Source organism: Schistocerca americana, chromosome 4 (genome assembly GCF_021461395.2).
Source record: "Schistocerca americana isolate TAMUIC-IGC-003095 chromosome 4, iqSchAmer2.1, whole genome shotgun sequence".
Lineage (NCBI taxonomy): Eukaryota > Metazoa > Arthropoda > Insecta > Orthoptera > Acrididae > Schistocerca > Schistocerca americana.
In genome coordinates, this window is record NC_060122.1 from 531,485,658 (window position 1) to 531,503,326 (window position 17,669).

Below are 17,669 nucleotides of genomic sequence, written 5' to 3' on the forward strand. Positions count from 1 at the left end.
AAATTTTCTCTTATTGAGCTGAAACTTTGTCCACAAAATTTTTCTACACTTACATTTTACATATTATGCATGGTCTCCTTTGAAATAATCTCCTCCACAATTGATACACTGCTCCCAATGCCATTTTGACTTCCAGAAGCAGTCTTGGTACACCTCTTGCTGTTTCGCATGACGTGCCATCTGCGAACTTTTTTTTTTTTTTTTTTTAAATCTCGTCTATCATTGCAAATCTTTGTCCTTTCAATGGATTTTCAACTTCAGAAATAAAAAAAGGCCACAGGGGCAAGATCTGGAGAGTATGGAGGATGAGGCAGCACAGTGATTTCATTTTTTTGTGCGATAGTCATGTGCCAATATGGATGCAAGACCCATGAATTGTCTTGCCTCATTTCAGGCCATTTCCTTCTCGCACCTTCTCATAGGTGTCACAACATCTCCCGATAGCCCTGTCAATTAACAGTTTGTTCCTGTGGTACAAACTCATGATGAACTAATCCTCCAAAGTCAAAGATAACTATCAGCATGACTCTGACATCTGACCTGACCTGACAAGCTTTTTTTTGTCTTGGTGAACCTTTCCTGACCCATTGTGAAGAGTGAGCCTTGGTCTCAACATCATAACCATAGATCCACATCTCACCACCAGTTATGATTCTTTTCAGGAACATCTCATTCTCATTTGTGCAATCCAAAAGCTCTTCACAGATTGCGAGATGAAGGTCTTTATGGTCTTGATTTATGAGCCGTGCAACAAACTTGGTCATAACACAACGCTGTGTTAGGATTTCACGACATGACCCGACTGAAATGTTACATTCTTCTGTAACCTCTTGGACAGTCAGTCTTCAATTGGCATGTGCAATTTCATTGACGTTCCTGACATGAGCATCGTCGGTAGATGTCAAAGAGTGTCTTGAACAAGGGTCATCTTTAACTTCTCTCTGGCTATTTTTATTCTGTGTGAAGCATTCATAACACCAAGTATGGCTTAAGCACTCATCACTGTTGGCTTCCTGCATCATTTGGAATGTCTCTGTAGGGGTTTTTCTTGAGTTTCACACAAAATTTAATACAGACATGTTGCTCCTCTAACTCTGCCATCTCAAAATTCACAAACTGTGTGACACAACATTCTACTCAATACAGTGCTGAACAATAACTAACAGACATACAACAGTGGAACTTTTGGCAGTTACACATTAAACACAGGTGTATATGGGGATGCCAACCACATTTCGCTCCAACACACCACTGGTGTGAAATTACAAATGTTCTGTAATTTTTTGAACAGACCTAGAATGAGACACTGTGATTGTAGAGTAGGGGAGTACATAGCTAAATAGTGTTTTCCTGTGTATTTCACACTGAATTACTTGTAATATTATACAGAGACGGATGACATTGCTATGCTCAGTGAAAGACAAGAATTACAGGATATGTTGAGTGGAATGAACAGGCTCAGAATACAGAATATGGACTGAGAGTAAATCAAAGAAAGATGAAAGTAATGAGAAATAGCAGAAATGGGAATGGTAGAATCTTAACATCATATTGATGATCACGAAGTAGATGAAGTTAAAGAATTCTGCTACTTAGGCAGCAAAATAACCCTTGACAGATGAGCTATTACAGCTCCATTTCACTGCCCACTGAATATTTTCCCTTGTGATATGTGATACTATTGGGTTCTGTGGCAACAATTAACGTCTCCACAACACTCAGTTTCAATATAATGTTCATAATGTAATTTGATTTTCATTAACTCTGTTTTATGTAATGTTATCTCAGATTTCAGATACTCTTTTTCTTGTGCTTGTATTTGCAATAGCACCCATGTTAGTAAGGTAGTGATTTCTAAGTATTATTGAAACAAATTATGCATTGCTGGATCTGGGAATCAAATCCGAGCCTCCTGGTTGAGATGGTCTGGTGGCTAGGGAACCAAGCTCTCAAATTATGCATTACTGCAAATCAAAGTGCGGAGAAGCTGGTGACTTTGCTAGCTTACTTTGTGTGCAAGAGAGCACAGAGCACAAGAGAGAGTAGGACCCCCTTTCCCTCTTCTCGTCTACTGTGACAAGCACGTGAAGTGCCTGATCATTTGTGCATCTAAGCGATTGTCCAAAACAGACATTCAAAAAATTTTATAACAGTTAGTATAATGCACATTGTAGTGTAAATTGCTTAGAATAAAACTAACACTACTAGATCCTGAGTTTAGCCATAGTTTCAGTAAAAACCACTAATTTTCATAACTAGAGGCACCAGGTATTAAAGCTGTGAAACTGAAATTTTGACAATAAATGTATTTTGTCATAAAATAATCACCCCCAAGTCCGTATTGTGCTACTTTTCTTATTTTTTGTGTTTTCCCTGAAAATGCAGAATTTGGCTGAGAACTAGCAAAAGTGTTATAGACTTTCTATCCCTTGGAAATAAGTTAGCAAGTACAAATTTCAGCAACTTATTGCAGATATAGAATAATAGTTGTACAAATTATTAAAATAATGAATGTAATTTTGCTTGGTTCAGAAGTTTGGAAGCTGCAAGTTCAGAGGAGAAGAACTATGACAAGTTCCATAAAAATTGTAGAGGATATTATTATTTAAATAGATATCTCAAATTAGACCAGTGTATTACAGAAACCATTATCTAATTTATGAAAAAATCAGTATTGAAACAGAGCCTTAATTTGGAACCATATTTCAGATTTGGTGGTGCGCAGAATTGCTTTTTACCTTGGCAAGTGGAGGTGCTTGTGGTGAGAAGTTGAGTGCTCCTAAAATTGTTTGCACCAAGTGACAAAAGCAACACTATTATTATAGACAGAGGGACGAGTTTACATAGTCAGACACGGTGAGGAATTCATGATGGTAGTTACGAGATGTGCAGAGTACAGTGATCCAAAAGCATAATGCCACCTATGTTGTACCCAGTGAGTGTGAGCCTCAGATTGTGGTATTTGGAAAAAATTCCATGTTTTGGAGGAGGTTATATTTGTATTCCATTTATAGATTCTGGATATGATCCTCCATGTAGAGTTTATGAAAATCCAAAGAAACTATTGCTTCAGACTGTTTGCGAGTTCTTGCCTGTTGCTTGTATCCAAAGCCCACATGACAAGTGAAGGATTAAAATTTCCAATTTATAGGTTGGAAACGATATTACCGACTAAACTGGCTGATGTTTAATGAGAACAGTAACTATGATTAATAGAACTTACATTGAGTTTTCTAACTTAAATAGTGTTTGCTGCTGAGGATAGATTAAACAATTAAATAAGGTTTTATTTTTTTGAATGTTTTGATCAAAACAACTTATACAACACAAACTTTTGATTATATCTGTGTTAAATTATATTCTTTGTGATATTGCTTTATTTCTTCGTGCCAATATTAAATAAGAATTTTTCTCTTAGTGGAAGCACAAATGTCAGCAAGCAGAATGAAGACTACATGTAACTCTTTCTCAATATGTACACGTTACCTCTGAACAGGTTACGTGCTCTTGATGTGAGAGTGAGTTCAAGACTTGTATTAGTATCTGAGATACATTTTCATTCTCATTCAGTGAAACAAAATGTCTAGAATTGATGCACAGTGATCTGCATTCTGGGAGCAGGAGAATGTGATTCTTGTCAAGTGTTGAATTGTTGGCAGAATCAAATGACTATACATAGCTTCCTAGAAAAAAAAGAATTAGTTATGTATCATGAACAATAAAGTATATAATACGAATATAATAGAGGGAAACATTCCACGTAGGAAAAATGTCTGCTTGTGTCTGTGTATGTGCAGATGGATATGTGTGTGTGTGAGTGTATACCCGTCCTTACCACCCCCCCCCCCCCCCCCCCCCCAAGGTAAGTCTTTCCACTCCCGGGATTGGAATGACTCCTTACCCTTTCCCTAGAAACCCACATCCTTTCATCTTTCCTTCTGCTTCCCTCTTTCCTGACGAAGCAACCGTCGGTTGCGAAAGCTGGAATTTTGTGTGTATGTTTGTGTTTGTTTGTTTGTGTGTCTGTCGACCTGCCAGCACTTTCATTTGGTAAAGTATATAATACTGTACATATTATTTTCTTCGAATGAATGGCGTGAATAGGATAAAACTTTCAGTACTTTTTCTGCATGGAATGCATTACCATATTTTACATTAATTTATATTTATTTTAACTGTTTCACTTAACAAGTGTTTCACACTAAGTCAGATTCTTGAATGAATTATGCTGCCTATGCGAGATTCCACTTTACAGGTGTTTAATACAATGATCCCAAAAATTTGGTATTGTTAAAGTTTATGTTGTTTCACAAAGCATGGAAGAATGTGTTCATTGAGGAAGATACTATAAAGCAAGAATATTTCTTGACAGTGTGGCCCATTAGTTTAATATTGCCTTTCCTCTTAAAGGACAAGTAACACATAGCTCAAATAAAGCAATTTATAAAAGGTGGATTACAAAGGAAATAGTTGCCTACTGTACAACATAAAGGAAACTATGATCCTAGTTTTCATGTTTTTTTCTTTAACTGCAAAAAGACACATAGTATAACAATAATGGAAACTAATGGATAAGCAGTACATAAAATAAGGAAAAGGCAATCACTCACCAATTGTGGATCAATGTATGGAGCACAGTAACACATAAAAGAAAACAGCATTCACACTAACTCTCTTTCCAGCAATAGTATGCATATTCACACACACAGCCCCACAGGCACCCAAGTCCACACTCCCATGGCCACAACAATACTGATTATTGATACTAGCTGGGCAAGTCATATGTAAGGCTAAAAAATTGCAAATAATGATTATATAAAAACTCTAACAACATAAGTAAGGCAGTCTGGGATGTTATTAGAGGCACCCATGGAATTAGAGGTTTTAAAGGAGGTCCAGATCATCTAACACAAAATGTAACTAAAATAGCAGATTCAAAGGAGACAACTGAAGCCTGTAACAAGCATTTTCAAGTATGACTTCTAACATTTCATCACAGGCTACTTCATCTGCACTGTCCTTTCCCACTGAGTTTATAAAATCTGGTACATCACGATTTCTGACAGCAGTAACTCAAGAAGAAGTGCTGTACATTATCAGTGGAAGTAGCACATCCTTTTCATCTAATATTGATGGAAAGTGTGATTTTTTTAATAAAATTATAATTAAAATTGCAATTCCACTTTGTGATGAAATTACGGTTCCCTAACTGCAGGCTGTTTTCCAGGTGTTTTCAAAATTGCTAATGTTATCCCTCTTTTCAAGAGGGGAGGCATAAATAATGTTAACAATTACTAACCAATCTCATTTATTTCACTCATGTCAAAGATTAAACAAAAAGTGATGTAGTGCCATGTAATTCCATTCCTTGATAAACATTGCCTGTATCAGTTTGGTTTTTACAAAAAAAGCTCCATAAATGAATCTTTATTTTCTTTTATTGATCCAAGTCCTGAGTCTGTCTCTGATCTTTTCATAGGCTGGACTAAAGTCTTTGACTTAGTGCATCACTGTCTGCTAATTGAAAAACTAGTTATTTGGCATGTGAACCAGAATCTTCCATTGGTTCTTGGTAGAATAACATTATAATAAATGAAAGCACCAGTTTGCTTTTGTTCTACAATATACTGTAGAACAAAAGCAAACTGGTGCTTTCATTTATTAGTTATTTGGCATTAGAAGCACTTGTAATACAAGGTGTCAAACATACCTCACTAAGGAGGCAGGTAGTTGAATTCTCATACAAAGATAGTATTAAAGAACTATCCAACCAAACAATGATAACTTATGGTGTCCTTCAAGCTTCAGTTCTAGGGCCCTTACTTTTTCTCTTATTTATCAATGACTTTCCTCTGAATCTGCCTAATGCCTTACCTGTTTTATTTGGAGATGCCACAAACCTCCCTTTCTAAAAACAATCTCTTAAGATTGTAGAGGATGTGGTAACATATTTTATCAACAGGGTAATTTTCTGAATACACAAAGTGAAGTGAACGGATGGTGTTATTGCCCAGGAGACCCCATTTGGGGTTGTTTGGCTGCATAGTGCAAGTACTTTTAACTGACACCATTTTGGCAACTTGTGTGTTGATAATAATGAAATGATGATGAGAACAATGCAACATCCAATCTCTGAGAAGATAAAGTCACCAACCCAGCTGGGAATTGAACCTGTTTGCTTAGTAATAGTTTGTTTTTCTGGATACATAGAAACAGACTATTACTAAAATAAGCAAAATTCTCATATGCTTTTCAGTGCGTCCAAAAATCACCCTACCTTAATGGAGCCGATGCTAATCAATGTTGAAACATTGTAAGCCAATGAGATTAAAGTTGTTGGCATGTGTTTAGACAGTGACATACAATGGAGTATTCACAGACAAAAGCTGCTAAAGAAATTGAGCAGTCTGTTCTATGCTTGTCACATTCTTAGTCAGTTCTGTGACATCTCAACAGTTGAAAATCAATAGCAATGATGACAATATTATGAAAAGGAAAGGTTACTACTCACCATATTGAGCATATGCTGAGTTGCAGACACACACAGCAAAAAGATGCCAAACATATTGCGCTTTCTGCAAAAGGCCTTTTAAAGCACAGAACACAAGACATTTCACAGAAGCACTAATCAAACATGCTGAGGCCAGTGGCCAGTGACAGTGGTCATTTGCGTGTGAGTTGTGTCTACTTTATAAAGAGGCCTTTTGACCAAAAGCTCAGCATGTATGCCAGTCTTTTTGTTATGTGTGTCTGTTACTCAACATATCCTCAATATGGTGAGTAGCAATGTTTCCTTTTCATAATATTGTCATTATTCAACTAGATCTCTAACTGTTGAGATATCACAGAACTGACTAGGAATGTGAAAAGCTGAGCACAGACTGCTCAATTTTTTAGCAGCTTTTCTCTGTGAATATTCCATTTTAAGTCATTGTCTAATTTTCAACACTTCTTCTTGAGTTACTGCGGTCAGAAACAGTGATGTCCAATATTTTTTAAACTTACATGGAGAAGCCTATAATGAAACATTAGGAGACGTACATGAAAACATTTATTGAAAGCTCCACTTACCCCCTTTGTATCTGATATTTTAGTTTCATTATGTGTTAGATGATCTGGACTCTCTTTAAATATTCTAATTCCAAGGACACCTCTAAGAAAACCCCAGACTGCCTTATTTATGTTGTTAGAGTTATTTTATATAATTATTAAATGCAATTTTTTAGCCTTACTTATGACTTGTCAACAGATATTGAGTATTATAATTAGTCTTGCTGAGGCTATGTAAATGTGCACTTGGGTGTCTCTGTGGTTGTTTGTGTGAATGCACATACTATTTCTGGAAAAAGAGCTAGTGCTTGAATCTTTGTGTGAATGCTGCTTTCTGCTATGTGTTACTGTGCTCCACACATTGATCAACTATAAATGAGTGGCTACCTTTCCCTTATTTTATGTACTGCTTCATCCACAAATTTCCATTATTGTTGTACTAAGTATCTTTTTGCATTTTTTTAAAAATATATGAAAATTGGGGTCATAGTTTCCTTTGTGCAGCACAGGAGGTGATTATTTCCTTCGTAATCCAGCCTTTATAAATTTCTCTATTTGTGCTATGAATTAGTCCTTAAAGGGGAAAGGCAATTTTAAAATAACAGGCCACAATGTCAAGAAATAATTTTGCTTAGAATATCTTCTTCACTGAACACATCTTTCCAGGATTCATATACAACATAAATCTGATAAATTTTAAATTTTTGGGCTCATATTATTAAATGCCTATACATAACTTTTGGCTTGTCACAGGTGATACAGCAGAGCAAATCTGATTTTATCAAGAGCCCTTGAAGATTTGATGACACATTTGAAATATTTTCAGCATTTAATAACAGAATGAAATAATTGTTGAAAAAACACTGCATCAGTTGTACTTCTGGAGATAACAGTTACTTTAGTGGGATTACTTTAATGTGGCTATAAGGTTGCTTACATTGAGTAAATTTAATGATACACTGGAGAAACTGATATTTAAGTCACCATATACAATAACTTTGTTTTCCTTTCGAACTATACACTATTCATGACACAATCAAAATTTCCAAAAACTTTGAAAAAATGCCATCAGATGATCTGTACACACAATTAAGCATTACTTTATCATGAAAAAGTGCAAGCTCGTCATTAAAATGATTGGTTTTGTTTAATTTACAGAAATTAGCACAGTTGACAATAATCATACAACTGCCCCCCTCTTTTACACATCCAACTACAGATACTGCCAACTGTAAAATTTGGTCACTCAGATGTTAACAGTTCTTCATCTCTGAGCCAGTGCTCAGTGAGACACATCAGATCTACACTATGAATAACAGTTGAGCAGAAGGCTCCTAATTCCAATATTTTTTTCCCCTTACAGACTGGATTTTCTGACAATAAATGCAGAAGTTATTTGCAGGTTTTGATACATCAGCATTGTTGTTATACTTTAGTATAGGTAATAAGTCTTTGTATTGCTGTTGTGCACAAAATGACTCAGGAGATGTATTTTGAGGAACTAAAGCAGGTAACAACTTTTTACATTGGACTCTGGTGCTGGGGTTGGTCTTCTTTTCTAGTTTTGCTGTGGAGAGGCATCAGATACAAAACACATTTATCCTTTATAGCTTCCCCAGAAACAGGAACTGCATTTTTGTTGTTTAATATACAACATTTTTCATTAAAAATGTTAGTGAGTTTGCATGTATATTTCATTATTTCATTAATGTTGTTACATAAAAACGTCTTCCCTTCATAACTGAGGTGTATTCCATAACCAGCACAAAGGTTTCTGCACAAATCACCTACATTTAATACATCATAATCTGCGTACTGTGAGCATAGCTATCTAATTTCTGTGTTTGTATTTCTACTTCTACTTCTGATGTTAAAAGGTAATTGTTGTTTGTTTGAAGTTGCATAAGATGTATCTTTGTGAGATCATGACTTAAACTGTTAACAGTGAATCACTAGTAGGACTGTTCGGCTGCATCTGAGTTGTGTCTGCTAGGGTCAGCAAATATTACATATTTTTAGCTGTCCTTTAATGTCAGTGGAAGATCATTTGTTAGGTTATAAATAAAAATACAGCTAGGACTAATCCCTGTGTCAATCCATGTTATATTCCCCCATTCAGCAGTTATTTTCATACCTAAGATAAAAGTCTGTTAATGTGGCTCTCTGCTTTCTGTTATTGAGGCAATCTGTGCAAGAGGGATTCCATGAATGCCATAACACTTTAGTTTGATAAGCATAATTTTTTATCCATACAATCAAAGCCTTCAACAATGTTACAGAATGCTCCAGCAGGATAATTTTTCTTGTTTAGCTCTGTTAGCACATCTCACACCATGTCAAGCCACACGCTACCATATCTATTAAGCATTTTATTGGTGATTTAATTTTGATAGATTCTTTAATTACACAGCCCCAGAAGCCAATAGTGGAAGCAGTGACAGAGTTTTCATCAAATTTGACCCAGTGACCAGTTTCTAATGCACGCTAACATAAAGCAGAGTTCATGGTGTAGTGTAAGTGATTAAGCAACTCATGCTCCTTTCTGAATTGTTTGTCCAATGTAAGACTTGTTACACTAGCAAGATTTCTTGTTGACCCCCAAGTGTTTTGAGACCTACTGCATCTTCAAATGGTCTCAGTAATTGCCACATATGTGTCAGTGGTCAGCAGATCAACTTCATCTTGTGGGTTATCATGCCTGTCTTGCGGGTTATCATTCCTGACATGATCCCAAACAATGGCAAGAAAGCAAGTTTCTCTTCACACCCATCATCAGTCATTTCATTGTGAATCTTGTTGAGATAATTTCATTTATTTGGTAAACCTTGTAACTGTTGTCTCTGAAGACTTAAGTAGCTGGCTCAGCCCATCAGGCAGGTTATTAGCATCTGATATCATTCTTGCACAATCTATCAATGTTGCAACACAGTATGCTTCTGTGTCATGTGATAATGGCTGATGGCTTGCAAATACAGATCGATGTGAGTAGGTTTTCTATAGGTGCTGTGGTCAAGGCATCCATTTTGTTTTTGGAGGACATCAAGGAAGGACAATGCACTGCCCTTTTTGCCTCCATGGTGAACTGGATTATATACCTCAACTGGGAGGAAATGTGGCACAGTGTTAAGCATCTGGGGTAACCGTGTTCGAGAAGGCTATTATTTTGAGTTCACTAGCTTTCCTACTGTGCTGCTATGACTAGAAGATTATTCCGTAATTCACTATGGCATCCCAACATGCAACACTGCCATCTGCAGGAGGATATTTCATCATGACAGCTTTGCCCAACTATGAGAAAGGATACACAGCACCAGGAAACAACTGGATATAACAGGGCATGCTCTTATGGCCTTGAATCTGCAATTATCAAGGATACTCACAGCTTTGGACTGGTTCAATGCAGCTATGGCTTCCCAATAAAAGTCCTCACAGAAATGAAGCACCAACAAGCACAAAGCAAAGTTCAGCCACCTTCTGCAAGAACAGCATGGTGTGGACCACAGATCTTCAGAATGCACCATCATCAACTTCATGACAAGAGATTTTGACAAGGGTGCAATGTCGACACTTAAAAATGGAGCTAACTCAGCACAGAGCATTGTGTCCCATCAAACAAGCAGTCCACAAGTCCTACAGGGAGACAGTTTTGTCCAAATATATGTCAAGATAACATAAGACCTCTGGTTTTGATTTCAGTCATTACTCATACCATACAATGTAGCAAAACATTTCTCTATTATTGTGTTTCATAGCTCCCTAGTGAAACAGTGGATGATATTTATACATGAAGCAAGTTGCATTCTCACAAAATCAAAGCTACTGGTACTGAGCATGGTCATGCCTGAGTGCAATGCCCTGTGCACACTATGCAATGACGAAGGCACTGTATTCCTTCCAGTTGACAGGGGCAATGCATCTCTAATTACAGAATATGCTAACTATGATATGAAGATCTGTGCACTACTGGATGAGGGCCCTTATCAGAAGCTCCCAAGCAACCCAAAACATAATAAGAAAGATGTCTGAACTCCTCATGTGCTCTTCAGTGGAATACTGTGTGGTCATCAATCTTCTCTCTCAGTCACGTAGGTCATCTCCTGATGATCCACAACAATGGGATGCTCTTCCATCTCATCATATGAAAAGACAAAATATCAAATCAATCTTCAGGCCTCTAACAAAAAATCTGATAATCATCGAGACCAGTTAAAGATGCAACAGGTCTCAAAACACCTCTGATCTACAAGACACAAGTGTGGCCTGTCTTATGTCAGAAAAATTGCAGAACAGCACAGGAAGGAAAATGCAAGGTTTCATCACCTATGCTACCTCAAGAAGTCCACCTTAGTTAGGCATGCTTTAGAAAACAGACTCCAGATCGGATAAAACCTCTGTCATTGTCACATTAACAGCTTCTGAGACAATGTAATTACAGAAGCTATCAAACTACAAGTCACCAATAACACCCTTAATGGAGATGGTGGCCTGCAACTCAGTGTGGCATGGGATCCACTGATTGTGAGGCTGAAGTGGGCACATTGAACACTGAGTCAACATATGCCCTTATATGGCGATGCCATGAGCACAAGTGATGTCGCAGCCAGCAGTTAGTGCATATAAGAGCACACCAGCAGCCCACTGGCAGTCATATCATTTAACAATGAACAAGGAGTCCTTGGCTGAAAGTGCATGGAACTAACCACTTGACACAGCTGGAAACCCAAGAACTTTTTATTAAGGAGGTACTTGGTTTGGCAACATGGGTACAATACAGGGTGATGTCAAGATAACATAAGTCCTCTGGTTTTTTATTTCAGTCATTACTCATACCATACAACATAACCAAAATATTTATCTATTATTGGGTTTTATAGCTCTCTCACTGAGATTTTTATGTTTGTTGCATTTTAGTCTCATATTTTCTTATCTAATTCAAATATGGCTATACTACCATTGCTTGTTTAGAAGAGCAAAGTAAATTATGTAAACTTTTTTTTGTCTATGCCCTAGAGCCTTATACTATAATCAAACTTACCTGAAAGAGAAACTAACTTTTCAAAAAACCATTTCTTGTAGTAGTCACGTGAAAATAAAATTGTTGCATTACCACAAAGCCACACGTATGTCTTTCTGTGATATGAATTATGATTTTTCTTTAAATCTGCAACAGAAAATGAGACACTAATTAAAACCAAAAAGCAGTTTGAGAGGGTAAGTAGTTAACTATTTAGATGCTATACAGGGTAATCAAAAAGCATTGCTGTAGCGTACTCGGAAACGAGCATGACTCCGATTCAGGTATAAAAGCAATGACATGTAGGTAACCAATTAGTGTGGTAATCATGTCTTCCTGATGTGCATATGGTAAACACATACGTGTGAATTATGATGACATTATTGCCAAATGCATCCAAACTGCCAAATGTTAAACACCAATAGATATCCACTGGATAATGAAGAATGTTCATGGGACAGCATGTCAGTCAAAAGTACCCGAAGTTCCATGCTGGTCGTGATCTGACCCAAGATGCCAGTCGATCAAGGAGGACAGCCTCATTGATTACAAACAAGTGGGCAGTTGATGATGTGTTTAAGCAGAATGGCACACAACCATTCATGCGCTAGCAAAGGATCTCAACATCAGCTTCAGTAACTTGCAACACATTATTCATCAGGAATTAGGCTATTGTAAAGCCTGCAGCCAATGGATACCCCAGGCATTGAATGCCAAACAAAAAGCACCCCAGATAGCTGTTTGCCTAAATCATCTGATGCGTTTCAATTTTAAAGGCAACACATTCCTTGAGAACATTGTTGCAAGCCATGAAAGCTGGTGTCAACACTGGGAACTTGCTAAAATAGTCTGCAATGCAGTGTTATCATCCATCATCATGTCATGCAGATTCAGTAGAAATTTACTGTTCACAACTTTGCTGGGAACCGAGCTGTACAGAGCTTGGATAACAGGTGTCATTCCATGCTGCTTCAACCTTACACCATAGTTCAGAAATGGTAGTGGATGGAGAGTGGTGAACAGCTAGTCTCTCAGAAACTGGTAACCAAATATTTTCAGAGAGTGAGTGATCTGAAGAATGTGCTGGCCAGGGCAACAATCAAATTTTGTCTGTATCTGATTAGGTCAGGGTAGAGCAGGCAACATGTGGTCCTTTTTTATCTTGCTGAAATAAGTACATCCAAATTGTTCTGATAATGATGATGATGAACTGATTTCTGATACAGAGGAAAGAAATATTGGTGATATTCAGAATCTGGGGGTAGTTCAGGAGAAATATTGGTGTACTTAATAATGTTAAAACAGAATGTGCACAGTTAATGAATTATATTCTTGACAAAGTTGATAATATTGCGATTGAATGTAAGGTAGAAGAAGAAAGTGAATCATTAGTAATTAACAATAATGTACCGTATTTACTCGAATCTAAGCCGCACCTGAAAAATGAAACTCGAAATCAAGGAAAAAAAAATTTCCCGAATCTAAGCCGCACCTGAAAATTGAGACTCGAAATTCAAGAGGAGATAAAAGTTTTAGGCCGCACCTCCAAATCGAAACAAAGTTGGTTCATTTTAATATGAGACAATTTAGGTCGAATGAATGACGATACAACTACAGTAGTTTGGTTCGAGTCGTAAGCTTAGCAGTTAAGCTTTACAAGGGAGCCATTGCTATGCGTCAGGCGCTCCGTCCGTATTGATACGGGTACCCTTCCTTTTTCACGTGCTTCGTCTGGTTTGAACTGATTGCTTATTGTTCTTTGATCTGATAAGTGCCATTTTCTTTGTTATAGGTGTTAACGTCGCTCTAAGCTGAAAATGCATTACTGTGCTGTGTCATGCATTGTTTGTCGCATTCTGATAGTGCGTGTTCACGGCCTGTCGCCGCTCGCGGCATGGCTTGCTTTTCTGCGCGCTACCATCGCTTTAAAAAAAAGGAATCGTCTCATTAGCGAAACAATGGCAAGAGACTGCTGTTTGTTGTTACTTACACTGCTGCTTTCTTTGATAATGATCAACAAGGACCAAATAATAGACTGTGTATGATAGAAGATGTTCTGAACGAGAGTTTAGCGAAAATTTTTCCCCGTTTGAAAATCTTTGCAGACGCCGCTTTAGTACATTACATTCCATTCTGCACAGAAATTAGTCATCTTAGATTTAAATATCTAGTCAATTGCCGTGCATCATTTCTGACTGTATCACTATTAGCCAGAAGAATAATACGAATATAAACATGACATGCTATGTATATTCTTCTGCGTTTGCTGTTGTCTCACTCTAGTTTCGTAGTTTATTAGGCAGATAGGATTTAAATGAGATAGCAGCAAACACGAAAGAATACATTGCAAAATGTTTATATTCGTATTATTCTTATGGTGAAGAGAATACTGCATGTGATTCACAATTGATAAAAGTTCCTATTAGCAACCATCTCTTCTCACAGGTAGAAAAAAATTCAGAACATAGAGTTAGCGATATTGACAAAAACCCCAAACAGTCTTGCCAGTCGGATTTTCGTAGTACATTGAAATGCTGCTACATTCAAAGATGAACAATACGGAATTTGAATTTACTTCATTGTTTCGTTGGATAATGTATGAAAATGCAGTGGTCGAAACTAGGGACGGAGAAAAAAGCTCGTCTTCCACTTTTTTTTTTTTTTTTTTTTTTAATTGACGCAGAGGTTTTGGTGCCATTATTTATCTTTGTGCCTGCAAAGCAAGCCTGTGTAGCGCTACATATTTTCGACGGCAGAAGTTAGTTGTGGCAGCACCTACCAAAATTATTTCAGAACTTCCGCTTACTTTGCACTCGATTCTAAGCCGCAGGCGGTTTTTTGGATTACAAAAACCGGAAAAAAAGTGCGGCTTAGATTCGAGTAAATACGGTAGTGATGTGCAAGCAAATGAACTTTAAGTAAGTGAAAATAAAATATGTAAAATTAGGCAATGAAAATAGTGAGAAGATTAATGAGGATTCTGAATTATATTATTGGGATTTGTTTAAACAAAATTGGCTATTGAGGTTTCAGTCAAAATGAAACAAGTAGGTGTTAAACAGAAGTGTGATATCTTTAAGGGTTGACTAAGAGTATGATACAGCGAATTATGTAAAACAGTGACTAAGGATGATAATATGTGTTATTAGCAATGAGGTGATGTGAGTGACAGCAATTTTTAAATGTTGATGTAAATAATGTTGACATAAAGTGTGGTCAGGTAAAGAAGTAAAAGTTTGCCAATGTTACATTTGGTGTAATGTGTGGATATTCGGTGCAGGTGTTGCCAAAGATCACATGATGGGTTGGCAGATTGGAGGCACATGCGCCTGAAAATAAGCCCTTTTACGTGGTGGAAGGTGGAGCTGTGGTCCGTTGCCCGTGAGTGAGAATGGCACTCGGTAGAGGGAGCCACCGGCAGAGCAAGGCAGGACCAGGTCGACAGCACGGCCAGTAGAGTGTTCATGGTGGGGTGATGAGAAGGGAGCCCAAGTGTCTGTTGGCCCATGATAACATGATGGTGGTGCTGCACACAGCATTTAGTTGTGGCTCATGGAACTTGTCAATGGCCGCAATGGAAGGAATTGTGAAATCAAACTGGTTGCTTATAAAATGCATTTTCACTGTTAAATATGCAGCAAGCTGTATTGCTGTGGTATTTCATTGCAGGCAGTAGCAAATGTTCCAATGCTAGGTGCCCCTCCCCCTCCCCACATGCCAGCACAGTGTTTTGGATGAACAATAACAGGATCAATAATTCCAGAACTGCGCTTCTGGTAGTTGCAAAGTGCGTAAGGATTTGATTGAGTAAAATTCACCAAGAACTCTCTTGGTAAGATGAAACTGATTCAAGTTTCTGTTTGCTTTCTGACCATTTTATTATGAATAATAGTCTATAGATGAGTTAACAGTTTGAAAGTCAAGTCAGATAAAATAAGGGCTAGCACCCAACATACATTTCCTATACCAAAATTTGTTTAATACCTCAAGGGGCTAGTGCCCAGCATCTATTTGCTGATTTTTTTGCAGTAATTGATTTTAAACACTAATCATTCAAAGGGGCTAATGCCTGCTTACATTTCTGTATCGAATTTTGTTTAACATTTAAAGGAGCTAGTGCCCCAGCAGCTATTTATTCATTTTTCCTCATTAATTGTTTTTAGTAACTAATCATGTAAAGGTGTTGGTGCCTTCTTATCCTTTCTGTAGTGAAATTTGTTTAACATTTGAAGGGACTAGTGCCTGGCATCTATTTGCTGATTTTTTGTTTTGGATTGTATTTAATCGCTAATAATTTTATTCTTCCTATATTGAGATTTGTTTAACATTTGGAGGGGATAGTGCCTGACATCTATTTGCTGATTTTTCTGCATGAATTGTTTTTAATGACTAATCATCAAAAAGGGCTGGAGTCCACCATTCTTTCTGTATTTAAATTTGTTTAACATTTGAAGAGGCTAGTGCCCAACATCTGTTTATAAATTTTGTATTGACTTTTTAAGTCATTACAACACCACTTTGTCTTTTTTGTAGAGAAAATTGTTTTATATTTGAAGGGACTACTGCCCGACATCTATATTTAAATTTTCATAATGAACATCTTGCAGGGACTAGTGTCCATTCACATTGCTATATCCAAATCATTATGACATTTTGAGGGGCTAGTCCTTGACCTTCATTACTTACATTTCCTGTCATAGATTTCAATGTGAGGAAAGGCTAATTTTCACAATTTATATTATGTAATCTTACTCTAATCAGCTGTGACAATTAAGTATATGAACTGCAAGACACTTTGAGTATTTCAGCCTTTTAAAGAGTTTCAGTGGCTTACTAAATGTTGGAATTGTATATTGCTGAAGTGCTCATGTAAACCATTGTTGGCTAATAAACTTAATTCATCACCCAATCACTTACAAAACCAGGATCCCTGTATCCTCAACATCATGCACTAAAAATGTTGCAAGTGCATGTATCAATGGTAGCAGGTAGCGTGGTTTTGCTGGGGTATACCAGGGTACAGAGCAATTAGTGGGATGTTAATAATAAGCAGATTAAGTAGAAGTTTTAAGTGACTGTATATGCTTTTGTGAGCTTGTTTCTCACAAGATTTTGTGTATTTGAGTTTGTTTCTTACAAGATTTTGTGTATTTGCAATGCTGAGCAGGGAAAATATGGGAGTAAGAAGTGTTGTGTGGGTAGAATATTCAAGGAAGGACCATGGGCATATGAATTAAAAATATGCAATGAAGTGGAAGAGGGTACCATGTCCAAACTGTGCCTGCAATTACCAGTGTGTTGGGCAAGCCAATAAACATCAATACTGACACTGTGCAGGAGGTGAGCCCTGCAGTAACCACATGCCATGCCTTGTTGTGTACCCTCCAAGATGGAATTGTGTTGTTGGAAAGGGATCTTCCCATCACATTTACAGAAGTCATGATTGCATGCTCTAGTGGTTTACATTGGCATAGGATTATGGGTACGTGGACAGTTGACAGAAATTCAAAGTTCTCTACTGGAATACAGGCCTTGCTGGACAAACTGATGGCCATTCAACAATGCCTTTCCATTTTGCAATGGGCAAATGGTCAGAGGGGAGTGA